We start from the raw sequence: 16,930 nt of genomic DNA on the forward strand, positions 1-16,930 counted from the left end.
ATATATATACTGTATTTGTGCATAGCACAAGGAGTGTTTCCTGACATATGACTGAGTTATATCCTCTAAGCAATAGAAGAACTCAGCTAGTTTTTCTGGATTTATTATGCACTGAAGTAGCTTCCCCCAAATTTGAATGAACATTTAAAACTCTGGAATTTAGAAGAAAGCTTGTCTTTGAAAAACAGATTAGAAAAGTTGCATCTAGGTATATGAGTTCTCCAGCTATAAATTTGATCAGGTCATCTGAATAAGGAACTTTTATTTGCTCCTGTTTGCAGTTGTAATTTATGGATGACTGAAAGCGAAGTGAAAAACAAATGTTCTTGATTCAAAGGTATTGTTACAGCATGAAGTGGATTTTTTTTCTCCTAAGTTAATGGGTTTGTTTCCATCACCCTTGCCAAAGTCCCGTGCAGCTCTATATTGTTATTTTATTTTAGCTGAATGACAGTTTAAATGTCAATGTAATCATGATCTGTCCTTAAAACTGTATCATTTTGTTTTGGTCTCTTGTTAAATACTTTCCTCTTTAATTGCCTTTTCATTCAACCAGAAGACTTATAACGGCATCCACAGCACAGCTGAAAAACAATTCATTGTATCAGTCACAGACTCTCATAATGGAGTACCTTAATAAGAGCAAGTTCTGTACTTCTTGAAGGCACAAGATAAATTAGGTTCATAGTCCATTATTTGAACAAGGGTATCTGACTTATGGCAAATCTATCTGAAAGAGTATTGTAGAATTGTATTTTATCTTTAAGAAATGTGTTTTCTAAAAGTAAGATATTTACTTCTGTTGCAGTAAAGGCTTTAAACAGAAGAATTTCTCTCTAATGTTTGTTGAATCATACTAGAATGATGAGGTAGAACAGAGCCATACATCAAACAACCAATGTGAAAAACTTAGTGTTGTATTTTATTTCAGGAGGGAAGGCTGAGCACAGAATGCCCAATGGTTTTGCCAAGAGCACACTTTCTCTTCCTTATTTACCAAGCTATATATACAATGAAGAAGGTGTCAGCACTCTTAAACTTCTTCTACTGCTGAAATTTACGGATGAGTACATTTACTTTTTCTTTTGCAAAGAACATCACAACGCCAGTGCTGGAGACTGCATTTTTCTAGGTCTGTAGAACAGCTATAATGCAAAGAGAAACAAGGCCGTTGTTTGGTGGTTTTTGTTGTCTTTTTTTCTGTAGATGCCCTATCAGTTTGTCTTCTTCGTCAAGTAGACAGCTGAGAATGGGTGAAAAGAGAACTCTGGCTTCTTCCCAAACCTGTTTTTGGGGGCTTTATCTTGCTGTGTAGTAACAAGTACGACAGGTAGTATTTACTCCAGTGGCCATTTTCTAATGAAGAGTCTTCTACCTTATGCATTGACCTGACACTTCTTAGTGTGTCTGTCAGGCATCATCAGACAACCACTGGGTTTTATTATGACCTGGACAGGATTCAGACTTACAGTTTCACATCTGAGAAATGCTATAATGCACTGAAATTTCCTGTACAAGTTACTTTGGTTTTGGCTCAAATAACAGTCAGATTCAATCTCCTCATGTAAACACTTGCTCCTAATCTTTACCAGAAGTGTCAAGAAGTCAGCCAGTCCTTTCTTGATATATCTTGGTCCACAACTAGGATACAAATAAGATTTGAGGCAATCAGGTACTCATATACAAAGTTTTTTAAGGTACAAATGAAAGAGACTTGCTGTGTTTTTTGATCCTGTCCTACCAACCCCTTCATTCAACTGCCTCAATGTCCTTCATTGGCGTTTTGAACTCCTGTGTACATTTCACTTAGAATAAATAGATGAGATGTCAGGTAAAAAAATGTGTTTATTGTAAGCATGTAGCTCTCTATTCTTGCTATGTTATGTACCACTGTAATTCTGTGTACAATTTTACTATCTAAATACTGAGCCAATGAACTGTGCTCAGTCACTCATCATCTCCTTGGTCCTAGTGAGAAGGCATTCTGCAGACTGACTGCCAAGTCAGTGAGGTAAAGTGGAGATTTAGGAACAAAAGCAAGGTGAGTCAGTAAACCCTGGCTGCAAATGGGTCTGCTAGCAGTAGGATTTCATAACCATCACACTGTTAGCAGGAGTTAAGTTCGGTGGTGCAGTTTCTCCCTGTCATGGATACAGAGTGCCTACCTAACCAGGTGGAGATAATGGACCGTATGAGTCCTTCTGGTAAAGCAGCTTTGGTTCAGAGTAGCAGATATGTGATGTTGTAGGCATTTACAGTGATTATTGGAAAATCTGCAATAGAAATGGTATATGTGGAAGCAGGGAGTGGGAAGACTGAGAAAAACCTTACAGTTATTGGGTGCCTTTCTCCTCATTCTCTCTGGAATAAGGAAACAGAGTTCACCTCTTTCCTAAATACTGGTCCAGATGCTACGCTGCTATCACACCTGCAACTTTGTGCTCTGTTTCCTTTGAGTTGCAGATACAGACTTCTGGCTAAAGGATCTGTAAGTGAAATTAGGAGGGCTTTGAATCCATGTATAATTATTGCTGTTATTGCAAGACATCTGACATTTAAAACTTAAGTTTATGAAGCCACTTTGGGAACAGGCTTCCTGAGTTGTGAGAATAATTAACTCCTTCCTGTCTTGAGACTTTTGATTTGCATGTGGCACTCCTCCCTCTAGTATTCCTCTATGCTTTGAGTGCCTCCTGGGTCAATCTGTCTGTCTTATATGTGCTTTCCACTGGTTTAGGATGGCAATAACCAGCTAACACATCTCCTGGGTGTTGGTGCTTCAACGTGTGGGACTCTCCTGTAATGGAGGCTTTCAGTAAGTTCAGCTTTCTGGCTTCTAAAAATATATTTCTATCAACCAAGATTTCGAGTGAAGTTCTGGACTGTCCCATTTCCTGGGGAGAGAGATGCATCTTAGTCTGTACAAACTAAAATAAACATGGTATGTGCGGTGGAAAATGGCTTTCTGAAGAGATTTTGATGCCTGATGCATTGCAGCATGAGGAACAAACAGGTCTAGAACATAACTATTAGATACATCACGGTCTGTAGTTACAATAATGAGTTTGTCTGTAAGGTACATGGGAAATTTCATGGACAACCCTCTTGAATATGCCAGTAAAAACAGTTTCTAAGATGCGAGAGAGATCTCCATAAAGATTACCGCCTAATGTCTAGCACTTTGAGACATTCCAGTAGGAGTACTACTTTTATTAGACTTTCATTAAGTTTACTCATGGTGATAGAGACTCTTTCCATAATGTGGAAATTTTACCAGAACCTCTTACAATTTTGAGTGTTTATTGTTATTTTTTGAGTAACCCCTTTCTCAGAAGGGACTGAGAGGCCTGTTTTTTTAGCACATTTATATACTGACAAGTTTAGTGGATCTGTGATGTCTTTGACATGACATTACTTCTGCAACTGAATATTTTACAATACTAAAACTTCTACTGGCATCCAATATCAATCATGTGATTCAACATAGAAGAAAATATGTGGTATCATGATGGGAACAGAGGCAATATTATTGCTGGAAAAAATATTCTCTGGGAAAAAAAAATCACTAGTGTTGATTTTCCTTCAAAAACTTAACAAATAAAGCATTGTATTTGCCATATTGATGATATAGACCTCATCTTATGCTTTAATAGCATCCTGTTGACCTCAGTCATATTAATTGAATGCCTCTGTATCATAAATGGCAAGATTAGGATGACAGAACAGTTGAACATAGGGTCAGCTCTGCTGGATCTAGCCTTCTATTTCATGTGCACGTGGATGCTAATGTAGTGGGCCTGTGATCTGGAGGTTTATAAGCTGGAAATAACAATACTAGATAGTGTTTGCTTGTTTGCCTAAAATATATGCTTCACGGGGTTGGGGCAGTGATAGAGATTTTTGGGATGATCAGTGTTCAGAGTATGAATGTTTGTTTTGCACAATTTTGCTAGGCTGCTCTAAATGAAGGATAGGTTAGTCCAAACAGTAAATACAAGGAAATTGGCTTGTTTCATTTCTGAATCCAAAGTTATTACATTTCTGAATCCTGGGATAGTAATTTTGTTCTCAGCTTTTCCTCTCCAGCCTCTATTGTATTTTGAAGTGTCCATGCCTGGCTTTATATCCAGGGCTTCCTAAGATTGGAGTTTGGGGATCCTGGGAATGTGTTTCTGGTGAAGATTTTTTTCTTGAAGGAAATTTATCATGAATAGCTGGGTGGATTCTGGTGCAGCTGAAGTGTCTGATACCAAGGCAAATGACACTGCTTGAAAATGATGGCCATGAAATGCAAGTACATTGCAAATCACTCAGCTGCACAGTCCTGGAATAAGAGCACTGCAGAGCTGATGTATGGACTGATGTTGCCATTTAATGTGGTTTCCCAGCAAACCTTTCATAAAATTCATGACTGTAGCTGACCTCTGTTACTGTGTTCCTCTTAGGGGAAAAAAAAAAAGGCTATAACCCAGCTCTCTACGGCAGTGCACTGAAAAGTGATGTGTGATGTGAAGCAAGGTGAGGGGAATCATGTTCACTTCACCACAGACGCTAGAGGTGAGCCGGTAGTCAAACAGTTGATTAAATGTCACAGCATATTCGACAGTATTCCAGACTGACAAGGTCCTATTCTGACCAGCTTCAAACTAGGAGACTGATTCAAATCACATTTTCTACCAGCTTTACCCCACTGCCAATGCTGCTTTACACCTATGAAAGTAAAAGCAGAATCAGCCGTCAGCTGCCAGCAGGAAACACACGGCTTCTTTATGTTATTATTACCACAAAATACAAGACAAGACACTGCTTACAGTATTTTGCTCTTGTATTAGATATAGTTATTCAGCTTCTGATTTATGCATGGCTGTGAGTGCTGATGTTTCCTGAAATTAGCAATTCTGGTCTGTCCTAGAAAGTCTTGGCTTCTTGCGTAAAGGCTGGTGTACTGTTTATCAGTTCCACTATAGCTTACAGTCAAGGGACAGCTGCCGATCTTGTATGTTAAGTTAATGAATGACAAAGCAAGCTGAATCTGAGGCAAAAGGACTGGCTGACGTGGTATCGTGGTTTTACCCTAGCCAGCAGCTAGGACCACACAGCCACTTGCTCCCCTCACCGCCCCGCCCCCCCCCCCCAGGAAAGGTAGGGAGAAAAGCAGGGGGAAAAAAACCCTGATGGGTTGAGGTAAAGACAGTTTATGTAACAGTAACGGAGAAGAAGAAGAAGAATAGTAAAAGAATATGCAAAATAAAGTGATACAACACAAGTTGCTCTCACCACCCAATGATCAGTTGCCCAACCCGTCCCGAGCAGCAATCACAGATTCCTGTCCCCTAGCCAACCCTCATTTATATACTGACCATAACTTCTATGGTATGGAATATTCCTTTGGCTGGCTGGTCCTGTCTGTGCTCCGTCTCAGACTCTATGGTAAACTGAAAAAGTCCTTGACTAATGTAAACATTACTTAGCAACAACTAAAACGCTATGTGTTATCAACATTATTCTCGTACTAAATCCAAATGTAGCAGCTACTAGAAAGAAAATGAACTCAATCCAAGCTGAAACCAGGACGCTTAGTCATGTCTGATCCACCTCCAGAGAGCATGTAAAGCAGTGCAGATGGGGGAAAATGTAATAGCTAGAGGTGCTCAGGTTCCATGAAAATGCAAAAAGACGCAAAGAGTATCTAGTTAGACAGATGGCATATAGAAAGGGGAGGGGAGACAGATGCTGAAGAAGCACTTGTTTTCTTCCTTCCTCTGTGCAAAATGGTAAAGCAAAATCCACCTCTCATTCCTACTTTCCTGTCTCTCAACTTCCCACCCTCCTCAGTGTACATCTTTAAATTCTGAAAGCTGGGAAGGCATAGTCTTTCATATGTAAGGTGTTTCCCATATTTTGGGAAATGTAAAATTAACAGCTACCAGTGCACAACATTGTCACTATCATTGAATAAAAATAACTTAGCCATTCCATTCCCTCAGATCTAATTAATAAACAAATGTGAGCATAATGCTTTTGTCCGCATGTGAATCTCTACCCTCCTGATGAAAATGATTTGTGAATACAAATTGAAGATACTGTGCATCTCCTAATCACCTGTGTGATCTTGAGACCCACACTATCTATCAGCAGAGCATGCCATGTTGTATTTGCTTCTCTAGGAGGGTGATGTATTAGTCCTTAAAGGTCTGTGGCACAGTTGAGAGCAATTGCTTTCTTCTCCCTAACTCCACCTTGTCTCTTCCAGTGCGTGTGTGTGTGCATGATGAGGGAGGTAAGGTAGGAAGAAGATGTAGAAAAGAGAATGTTTCCTTAGAGGAAAGGAATATCTCCTGTTCTAGTTCAGTCATGAGGAGTTAATGATGTAGGGTTTGCTTATTGAACAATATGCACAAAGTTTTTTCAGAATAGTTACCAAAACTGTTCTCCCCAGTTGTGATTTGGTAATATGAGGTGGCAACTGCAAGTCAGAGCTTCCATTGCATTTCTGGCCCAAACAAGCTGTATGTATAGTAATACAGTGCAATAGTGTAAAAAAATTTACAATATAATTAATTTTTTTTATTCTACTTCTGTCTGGGCTATATAGTCCCTGTCTGTTGTTTTATTTACTCCATAGCTATTCTCGTTTTGTAGCTATTTCCTTTAGCTTGTAGCTCTAAGGTCAGTCTAAGGACAAGATGTTCCTTCCAGAGATGAGTTGTGAACAGTAACAAGTAGGCTGTGTAAATGCTTCTTTTTTTCTGTGTCATTCTGAAAACCTAGCTGGGGGGAAAAAAAAAAAATCCTTCAACTCAGGATTTAGGTCCTAAATTCAGATTTTGAGGTTCACATCATTCCTTTGATGCCTCTGAGTAAATGACAACAGAATAATTACAAGGTCATCCAAAGCCATGGCCACGTAAGTTATAATTCTCCAGGTTGAGACTGGGTTTTGTTGCCACTAAAATGTATGGGACAGAATTAATCATTTTTTTTTCTATTTTGCTAGATTTCTTTTTTTTTCAATTATTTCAGTCATTGTTTCTATTTTTAAAATAATGTCTTGATTCATAAACAATGCTACAGACATTGCATCATGCTGGAATCATCTGTACTCTTCTAGAACATTAATACAAGTGTAGTAGTTATGATTACCATTCTAAATATTTCCTCTGTGCGGGCAGAGGATTATAACATCCATCCAGAACAATTGATTAATAGAAATGGAAACAGTAGTGGCACCACACTCAGCTCCTCTTTCTATTTCTTCTTCCGGACAATATAAATGGGTTGGTAGTGCTAAATGCCTTCATTCATAAGTGAGTACAATAAAGATTAGTCTTTAATTATTTCTGGCATATGTCCTTTAAATTCAAAGCCTGTAAATCGCAATGGGCAAAGGGTAATACGTCTTAACAGGTTACACCTCCCAAAGGATTTGTTGATTGACATCAAAATTGTTTCCCCTCCCTCTCTTCTGACTGACAGAATGGCAGGTGTGAAGTGATGGCAGTGTGCTGTAATAATGTGTCAAAAGACCTTAAATCAAGACTAATGTGGCTTCAATGATAAGCTCCCAAACGTTTATATGGCAGAAAATGGAACTGTAGGGCAGATTCATCTTGGGACTATTATATCTTTGCACTTTCTAAAAGCGCTTTTTAGTTAGGGTCCTTGGATGATTACGGGGCAGAGGTTTTAGAAGTATTTCTTCTTACAAAGTCATAGTGAGGAGAAAAACGTTTCTATGCTTACTACTGTGAAGTGAAGGACTTGCATCTAGTGGGGTTTTTGCACAGTGATCTTTTAATATAAACGTAGTCCAGAACCTGAAATAGATAAAAATATACTTGTTTCAGCAGCTACTAATGGTCACTTCTTTGAACAAAACTCAACATTTAATGCTTGAAGAAACAGTAGAAAGGCAGTGACCATAAATAAGGGTGAATACACAGACAGACAGTTTAACGTAAGCCACTTCTTAACGTGCAGTTTGTACAGAAGCTCCTGATCTACAGGAAAACAGAACTCACAGTCAGAAGGATGGTTGGTCATTAAATCTCCATTTTATTCCACAAGAGTGAGTCTTCGCGTGCATAAATATAAAAATTGAACAAAATTGCACAGAAGCTGCTGAAGTCCAGTGAAAAGGTGATAGAAAAAACCCCAAAGACTCTGTGTACGGAGTCCAGCAATGGTCTGAATTCTGCCCTAAAGGGCAGACAGATGTTCTCTGACCTTCCCACAGTTTCAGATCAGGGCCTTTTTCTTCAATTTCTGTATTAAAAGCTACTTGAGTGGAGTACTTCAGAGTACCAAATTCGAATTTTTGTGTGCAAAAATGAAAATGCTTTTATGTGTTGTTACAATGTCTCTCAAGGCAAAAGATTTTGAAATTTTTTACACAAGTTTAGCCAGAATGTTATGAGTTTTAATGAGGAGAAAATGGCAGTCATGTTGATTATTTCTCTTCTTTGGAAAGCAATTTTTGTACATTAAAACTGTAGGGCATTTTAAGATAATCGTTATCCAGAGAACTTAATGCTGAAAATTTATACAAAAACTGCAATTGAATTTTTGGCATTGTCTATAGAAGTAAAAGCTTTTCTGTATTAAAAAAAGCAAAGGTATATATTATTTATATATATAAACAAACAGGAAAATTGTTTTATGATAGGTAAAAGGCATGGCCGTGGGAAGACAGAAATTTTTCCCTTTAAGTTTACTTCTCAGCATTTACACAGGATTCTAACGATGGATGGAAAACCACCACTGTTTAACAAATGGTGTGAGAGCTGATATTGAAATGTGCTGGCCAGCACAATCCAGTTTGAACTGAATGAGTAATACTGTACCAATGTGGGGAGTGTATGAAGGTTAGATTAGAAACTGAGTACGAACACCAAACAGAGGCAAATTATTGCTTTGCCTTAGATAATGTTCACTACGGGTAAGAGATGAACCATGTTGGCAGGGCGGGTGGGAGAAACTTCCAATAATTCCTCGTGTGCCATTCCTTACCTGTGAGAAAACAGAGGTTTTAGGTTATATCAAGGCTTTCTAAAGAAATTAACCTGAAGATAAAAAAATTTAAGATCTTTACTTAATGCCTTTATGTGTGGCCTCTTGTTTCAAGCTCAATCTGCTCGGTGACCATTAGCTAGGACGAGAGGTGCAGGAGGGCAAATCTTCATGGAGAATTCCAAGGAATTTTGTACTTCCTTGGAGACAGGATTGTTCAAGGGTGTTTCCCAGCAGGTCTGTATGTAAATCTTTTAATTAGTTCTCAGCATTATGATGACAGATACTGGAAAGAAAGAAGGCCTTGTATAATAACACTGCATTCTGTGTCAGAAAAAACCCTTGCCACTCTGTGTTTTCTGGAAATGCCCCGAAAAGACCTCTGTTGCAACTCCAACTGCCTGCTTTGGTACTTATTCCTGATGAAACAGGTATAAAAAAATCAGGATAGAAGGCAAGCCAACTTAGGGAAAAATGAAATAAATAAAATAAAGTAAAATAAAGTAATGAAACAAAAGGAAATACAAGACACTCTATTTACATTACAATTGCAGGTCAGTTTAAGGAAAAATATTACTCCCAAAAATTCTTGCTGACTGACTGCAAAGTAATGGTCATGACAACTTTGGGGAAACATGCTCTGTCCACCTTTCAGAGCACAACTGGGAGCTATTTCTGACAGAGGGGAGTCTATGCATAGGACGAGAAAAGAGCTGATTCCAACTTTTATGTGGTAACATGAATGCAATTGGACTTCTGGGAGGGGGAGGAGAGGGTCTGTGGTCATGGACATAAACTATCACAAAAGGTGTGAATTAAGCACAAGCAGAATGCAAAATTAAGACTTCATAAAAATTGTTGCATAAATAGGCTGGCTTGAAAACAGAAGTATTAAAAAAAAACCACCCCAAAGCATAATATGTCCTAGTGCTTCCTCAGTACAGCTGACGACTGGTCTAAAAAGTGAAGAAAGTGTTATGTTAACAAAGAACTAAATTTTTTCACTACTGCTGAAGAAGATACATGGAAGCATCTATTTATTTGAAGAAATAAATTGCTTACAAAGACTGAGAATGAAACAGGTGTTCATGTAGCACTAAGCCGTATCTGGCAAGATACAATAGAATACGCAAAAGTACTGCCAGATTGACCGCTCCATTTGCATCATCCATCCACAGTTTATCTCCAGTTTTCTTTTCATATTAAAGAAAGATTTAAAGATGACCTCACCCTAAGCTCACAGTGACTCTTCAAATCCCCAGGTTCCCAGCCACAGACTCCACATGTATTTAATTCTTATTTCTTAAAAAGACCAACCCAAAATTCCCTCCGCCTTATCCCAAAGCAAGGCGTAACAAGTGAGCTGCCATTGTTCCCTTCCTCCCTCCCTCCTCTACAATCACCCTTTACTAAACCCGCACCCTGAGCTTCATAACTTAAGCTGCTTGCATACCATCGTCCCTAACTTAGGTAACTACTACCGAAAGTGACTCTAACAGTCACAGATTTTAAAAGAATCCCAGTCCCTGCTCCAGGGGCCTGCAACTAACTTTTCACTCTATGTTGCTAGTTTCTGTTTTATCTCTTCTATATCAAGCAACTGAATTTCCTCACTTTTTGATAGCCTGTGTGAAATGACATACTAATTTCATTTCATATATCCATATACACACAGCTATATGTATATTTCCCACTGAACATATATATGGTCCACCTTGTTCTGGTTTACCCAGCAGTCAGGAAACAAGTACTGAATGCTGCTTGAAATTTGTTTCCATCGCTGATGAGGGTAAACAGGAACTGGAGGGGTGTCAATCATTCTGCTGTCTCCTACCTATGACAATTTTAAGATAAATAGTTTAAAAGAACCCAACAAATAAAAAGAACAATAGATAATCACTGCAGTTTGCAGTGCACTGTATTTAAATGTACACAGCCTCTTTGTTCCGCCATAAAATTCTTCACCCCAAGGCCCAGTTTCATGGAAGAATTACAGTCCCCTGGCCCATAATCGTGCTCTAGCAAAATCTGATTCACAGTACTGATTTTCAAGTTAGACTGCTCAAATATACCTACAATCAATGAATGACAAGGCCACCAGCACACAAAACAAAGCACACTAACATACGGTCAGCAATTTACATTATATACACTATTCACATGGCCGTACACTGTTATGTGTGTGGACCAGTGTGCTTGGCTGTGGAAGAACATTTCCTTTTCACCATCCAAACACTTAAACTGAAAAATGGGGTTTGAAAACTTTTTCTTGTTTTCAATTCCTTTCCTTTTCTTTATTGTTCTTTATAACTAAGTCCTCCTTACCATGTTTGTGGAATAGCAATAATAATGGGGGAAAAAAAAATCTGTTTAAAATAATTGGCCTTTCTTTTTCCCCAAAGAAGCTTTTTTTTTTCTTTTTTTTTTGCGCGTGTGTGTATGTGTTGTTATTGTCATTTTTTTTTTATATAAAACACTGCAAAAACATGCACTATGGTGAAGTCTCAACCTTCCACCCAAGCAGCCATTACAGGAAATGTTTCCATTGGAAACATTGGTAAAATACGACAATATTCCTAAGCCTCATTTTTCCTCTGAAGCATTACTTAACCCTCAGGCAATAAATTTAATCACTGAGGTGAGAAATGGACCCTTTTAATAAGGCTTTTAACTACACATCTTAATGAAACCTAAACAAATGATGTCCCCACCACTATGTTGGTTGCATATGTGTTTATGTATACTATGAAAGCAAAAGAAATATATTTCATACTTGCAGATTTATTGTTCTATGGTAATTTCAAAACAGCACTGGGATATAAACAGACAATTCTTTCTTTTTAAGAACTGCAGTTTGCCGGCTTTCTTCTTTATGTGACTAATGACCACCAGGAAGGGCTTCACAGCAGCTTGGTTTGTTACTAGATCCAGAAAATATGTGGGTTTGCCTACAAGGACAATGTGGGCATTTTAAGGTACGCTTATCTTTATTTGACTTGTTTATTTGTTTGTTTGTTTGTTTCTTTAAAGACAACTCACATCTCTGACCTCTGACGCTGTCTAACCCATGCTGTAGGCTGTGCAAACGGAAATGTCTTACATCCAGGCATTCACTTTGCATTAGTGAAATCCCTGCATGCTACTCTTGTCCACCCTCCTTTCTAATTCTAGTGAATTTTGTGCTTTATAAAATCAGTCTGTTTCAAATATGAATAAATCTGTATGTCAAACCCACCCTCTTCCCCACAAATGCAAATCTGAATATGAAAGTCAGGACCCGTGCACATGCCTAGTTTCTGTATGAGAGCATTCTGCCTATCTGGAGAAGTGATTTGACTTCTCTGTATTGTATTAGACCACTGTCATTAACGACAGAGGTGTCATTTTGATGTGATCTGTGAGGCAGTAGAAGCTTTGAAGTTGAAAGATAGAATAGACATGGATAAATTGTGCTCTGAGTATGCTGCTATTGCACCATTATTGCTGGCAATTATTTCACCAAGTGACATATCTGATAAAAAGTCATCCGCCTTGCTATGGAAAGAAACCACAATTCGCTGAAGGACATGGTAGATCTGTCGATTTTAGAGCCTGACAAAAAGCTCATTAGTTTTGGCCTGATCATTCTGCACCAATCTTGAACTCTTTTGCATCCCCCCCCCCCCCCCCCCCCCCCCCTTGTGTTTTCATTTGGTTTCCTTCCCTGAGATAGCACTTTTGCTTTTCTGTTTTAATGTTTGGCCATTTGCTTTCTCTTCTCCACACCACTTTGCCCACCACACCCCTTCTTAATGAAGTTCTTTATATGCCTCCGCCTTGCCTCACCCTTTCCTTAACTGTCTTGAACAAAGTTTATTTCTTTGTTGGTGTCATGAAATGGGGTTTTAACAAGATGGTTTTTTTTAATCTGCAGAGCATGTGAAATATAACTTCTCCAAATAAATAGCAACAGATTCCAGGTAATTAAATTTCAGGTTAGTTTTAAGTTAAACATGGAATACAATTTTGTTCCTTCAGCTACGCTCCGTGGGCTGAGTTCTCAAGTGGATTCATATTGTGGGGCTCCACCTAAGCAAAACAGGGGAAGCACGTAGAGCTACTGCCAAAATTCCCATTCAAATTTATATATATTGATTCCTTGGATGATGATATGTCTGTGATGAAGAAAAGGGAACAGGAGCGTGAAATCCTTTAAACAAACTGTGTGATCAAGAAAAAGGTAAATGAAAATACATTTTTAAGTGTGTAGCGTAACAGGGAGAGATAAAAGGACATAATTTATCATTAGATGTTTTTATCTGACTGGCAAAATAAAAAGCAAGGCAGTGGATGTATAGCAAGAGAACAATTACATGTTAGAGGATGAACCCTATGTACATTAGAAACAAGTTGCTTGTCACATTAAAGAATTCTGGGCAAATCACTCTAAAGCACAAGTTTTGAGGCACAGAGGCATGGAAAGTATAGCAGTATCATAGGTTTTAGAGGTTCTTCCTATTTCTAAGCTGAAGAACAATTTTGTTAGAACACAAGCTCACGTTCTGTGCTTCAATTATTATATTTTCCTGCATAGATGAGCTGTAAAAGAAGGTGGCCTCAAGCCATCCACCTTATGAAAAGGTCTTTAATCACAGTACATCAGAACTGGTCTTCCCTAAAGGGGTCACAGAGTATGTGGGATAGGTTCATCCACCTAAGTCAAGTGTCTCAGTTATCCAGTTACATTAGGCTCCCTTCATAGACAATCAAGACTGATAATCATCTTCAAAAGGCAGTTTATGTTAAATAACTGCAGTTTGCTGGGATGAGCATGGTGCCTATGCTTACTAAACATACTAAAGGTATTATGAAATGAGACAATGGTAGAGTCCATGGAAAGTAACCACAGCATGGTCTGTGAGACTTCGACAAGGCAATAGGTTACTGGCTGATAACATAAGCTTTGCCGAGATTGTGCTACTCAGTCTGAAGGATTTAAATTTTCAGAGTCTTACAGACAGTATTATTTTTGCTCTGAATGAATGGTCTCAGTCTAATCCCTGCCATTATGTCTTCACAGCATTTATAGCCAAGGAACAGGTGATTTAACTGGCTGGAGAGTCTCAGTTCCACTAGGAATAGACCTCTAGGTCAGAGGTGTATTAATGAGAGGACTGCTGGGGTGTGATGCTGATCCTGCAGCCTCCAACAGCACTGAATTGATTACAATGGACTCTATAGAAAAAAACTTCCAGATAATAACTGTGCAAATCATACTGCGGATGCAACTATTATCACGACTGCAAGCACTTTTGTTTCTTTTGGAGAGGGCTGGGGCAGTTGTATCAGAGCCCAGGCCACGTATAAGCTCTCCAGTGGTAACTGTAGAATATCACAATGTTTGAAAGGGACAATAGGAATAAAATTTATATCCATTTCTTCCAGGACTCATATACTGTGCCAGCTGAGGTGGCAAAGATCCTGTTTTGTAGAGGGCTTTTCTGACCAGTATTCCACAGATATATCATAGTGGTAGGAAGTAGTAATACAAGTATTAAAACTACCACATACAACTAAGCTACATGTTATTGGGGATAAAACTAGGCATGTTCTGCTGCTACTACTCGGTATTATTTGCATTAGAAAAGCATGTTGTAGTTAAGCATGTCATACCCCGACCCTTTTCGTTCCAAAAGGGATCTGCAGGCATATCTTGGATATTTGTAACAAAGGTGGATGAAAAGCACGGTTTATAACAAGTATAGATTTTCTTACTGTTTATGGAGACAGTTTTGATTTGTTAGTTGCAAGCAAAGGGTGTGAGGCTGATAATTGACTTGAACAAAGAATGTAAACTACAAAGGACAGCAATCCATTACTTAGAGCTTCTACTGCACCCTGCAAGCAGTTGGTTTCATCCTGGCAGAACAATGCTTTTCAGTGTGATTCGAGATGTCAAAGAAGCATTACAAAGCCCAGCCTGCTGATTTCCCTACAAAACACCCTGCAGGCATTCAAGCACACATTAACAGAACTGTTTCTTGAAAGTCCAGCTACAACAAATTGAATCAAATGGCTGTAAGGAGTTTCATTGCTTGGTGCTATGATCTTCCCTGCACAGTCTTTGGACTGAGTCCAAGTACAAGAAAGCATCTGCAGAACCTAAAGTGATGAAGTAATGCATCCTTGCAGAAACTGATCCAACACTGCAGGGGAGGATGACTGCTGAAGCAGTCAGTGAATTTAAAAGGGTTTCTTTGTCACACTTGCCATCCGTGCAAACAACTGAGTTACCCAGCTACCCAAACCTCTACCCAGCTCCAAATCCCCTCTCCAGCTCCACTGTCAGATGTAATTGTCTACATACCTAAACATTTCTTCTTCTTCTCCTTCCTGGTTTCCCAGTCAGTCCATGAGGTTTGAAATAATTTGATTAATTTAATAATATGCTTAGATTTGATTCTGTAAAATGCTGTTTCTCAAGAAGTAATTCATCAGCGTGGGAGACTATATGGTATCCTAACCTGATGACTTTATGGGTTTCCTTAAATTTCACTGTCTTGCACATTTCTATTATTTCTTCATTGCAGCTATGTCTATATACAGGATGATGAAAGGATGGGAGTTCGCATTATCTGACTAGAATATTGCAGAAGAAGCAATGAGGTTTGTGCATTATGAAAAGACAGAAGAGAGATGTCTGATCATGTGCAATTGGGGGATAGGAAATTAATTTTACAGCACACTTCAGAAAGTCTATGAAAAGGAGAAGTTATCTTTGAAGCGATCTCTTCCTCAGTGGGAAAGTATTATATATGTGCAAATCATGGCCTTTCTTGGCTTTAACTGGTATCACCAAAGCAGTGTTTTAAGTAAACCAGTCCTGTTTCCATCACTTCCAAGCATTAAACCACGATGGTATTGGCGTCCATTCAAGCTGTAAGCCTGGCGTGGAAGGCTACCTAATTCAACCTGCACACATGGATTATGCACCCTACATGTAAAGTCTTTGATCCGTGATAAAACCAATATTTGCTGATTTGTTCTGCACTGTCCATTGAAACAAATGCATTTCAAAATACATATTGTATTTTATCTGACATCTAACTAGAAGAGTTTGCTGGACAACACTTGAATGAGGGAAATGAAATAGATATGTTTACAGTTTCTCAATAATCAGAAGTTTCAAATACAATATACTATTTTACAAGTCTTTAATGTGGTTCGATTTGCAAGCCTCTGTGGAGAGTCTAAGAAGACAAAGATGTTGGAAATAAGAGTTTCTTCTTCCAAGCAGGAAAAAAAAGAAGCGGAACTGAGTAAGGTCACACAAAAAAAGGGCTCTGGGGTGTTTATCTCTCTCTAACACATCCACTGGGACACTTTGAACTCACTCTCCCACTGACTGCAAGGTCTTTTTGACAGAGACTGGAGGTGTCTGCTTACTGGACACTAGTCTCTGGTTGCTGGAAATAAATGAGAAAGTAAAAACCGGCAAACTGCACCCAGAGGTTGATGAATATTTTTGCATAACGGTTGTTCTGCAAATAAGTTATAATAATGTATATGCGTTTTCAGGCCTGGGGAGAGGGGAGGGAGAGTGTTTTTGAAGAGGTCAGTCAAGCACAAATAGCCAGAAATCATGCTTAGGACCTTAGCTGCAGAGACACTACATACTTCAAGTCCTCATAGATAAATAATTAAGGTTTTTTTCTGACTTAACCAAGACTGCACAAAATCTTTGCCGATGAAATCTGTTATGTTATTTCCCATTTTGTTAGGTTTGGACTTTGTTAAGTTATTTGCCCCTGCACTTATTTCCCTGTTTTCTTTCACAGCTAGAGTTTATTAGATACATAATGCCTATTTGGAAGGCTTAGGTCTTCGTGGTAGCTTATGAAGCAGCCAGGCACAGTGAACTCACTTTCTGTATAAAAGAGTA

The 16,930-nt window shown here is 38.6% G+C and overlaps 1 long non-coding RNA gene across 1 annotated transcript in view; it reads left to right on the forward strand.

Moving 5' to 3' along the window:
- LOC134517625 (uncharacterized) overlaps nt 1-16,433 on the forward strand; it is a 38,423-nt gene extending 21,990 nt beyond the window's left edge. The window contains exons 3-5 of the long non-coding RNA XR_010071689.1: nt 11,855-11,984; nt 12,923-12,968; nt 15,579-16,433. This is a non-coding gene — a long non-coding RNA (uncharacterized LOC134517625). The remainder of the gene's footprint in view (nt 1-11,854; nt 11,985-12,922; nt 12,969-15,578) is intronic.
- The last annotated feature ends 497 nt before the right edge of the window (nt 16,434-16,930 follow it).

This window comes from Chroicocephalus ridibundus, chromosome 6 (genome assembly GCF_963924245.1).
Source record: "Chroicocephalus ridibundus chromosome 6, bChrRid1.1, whole genome shotgun sequence".
NCBI classification, from domain to species: domain Eukaryota; kingdom Metazoa; phylum Chordata; class Aves; order Charadriiformes; family Laridae; genus Chroicocephalus; species Chroicocephalus ridibundus.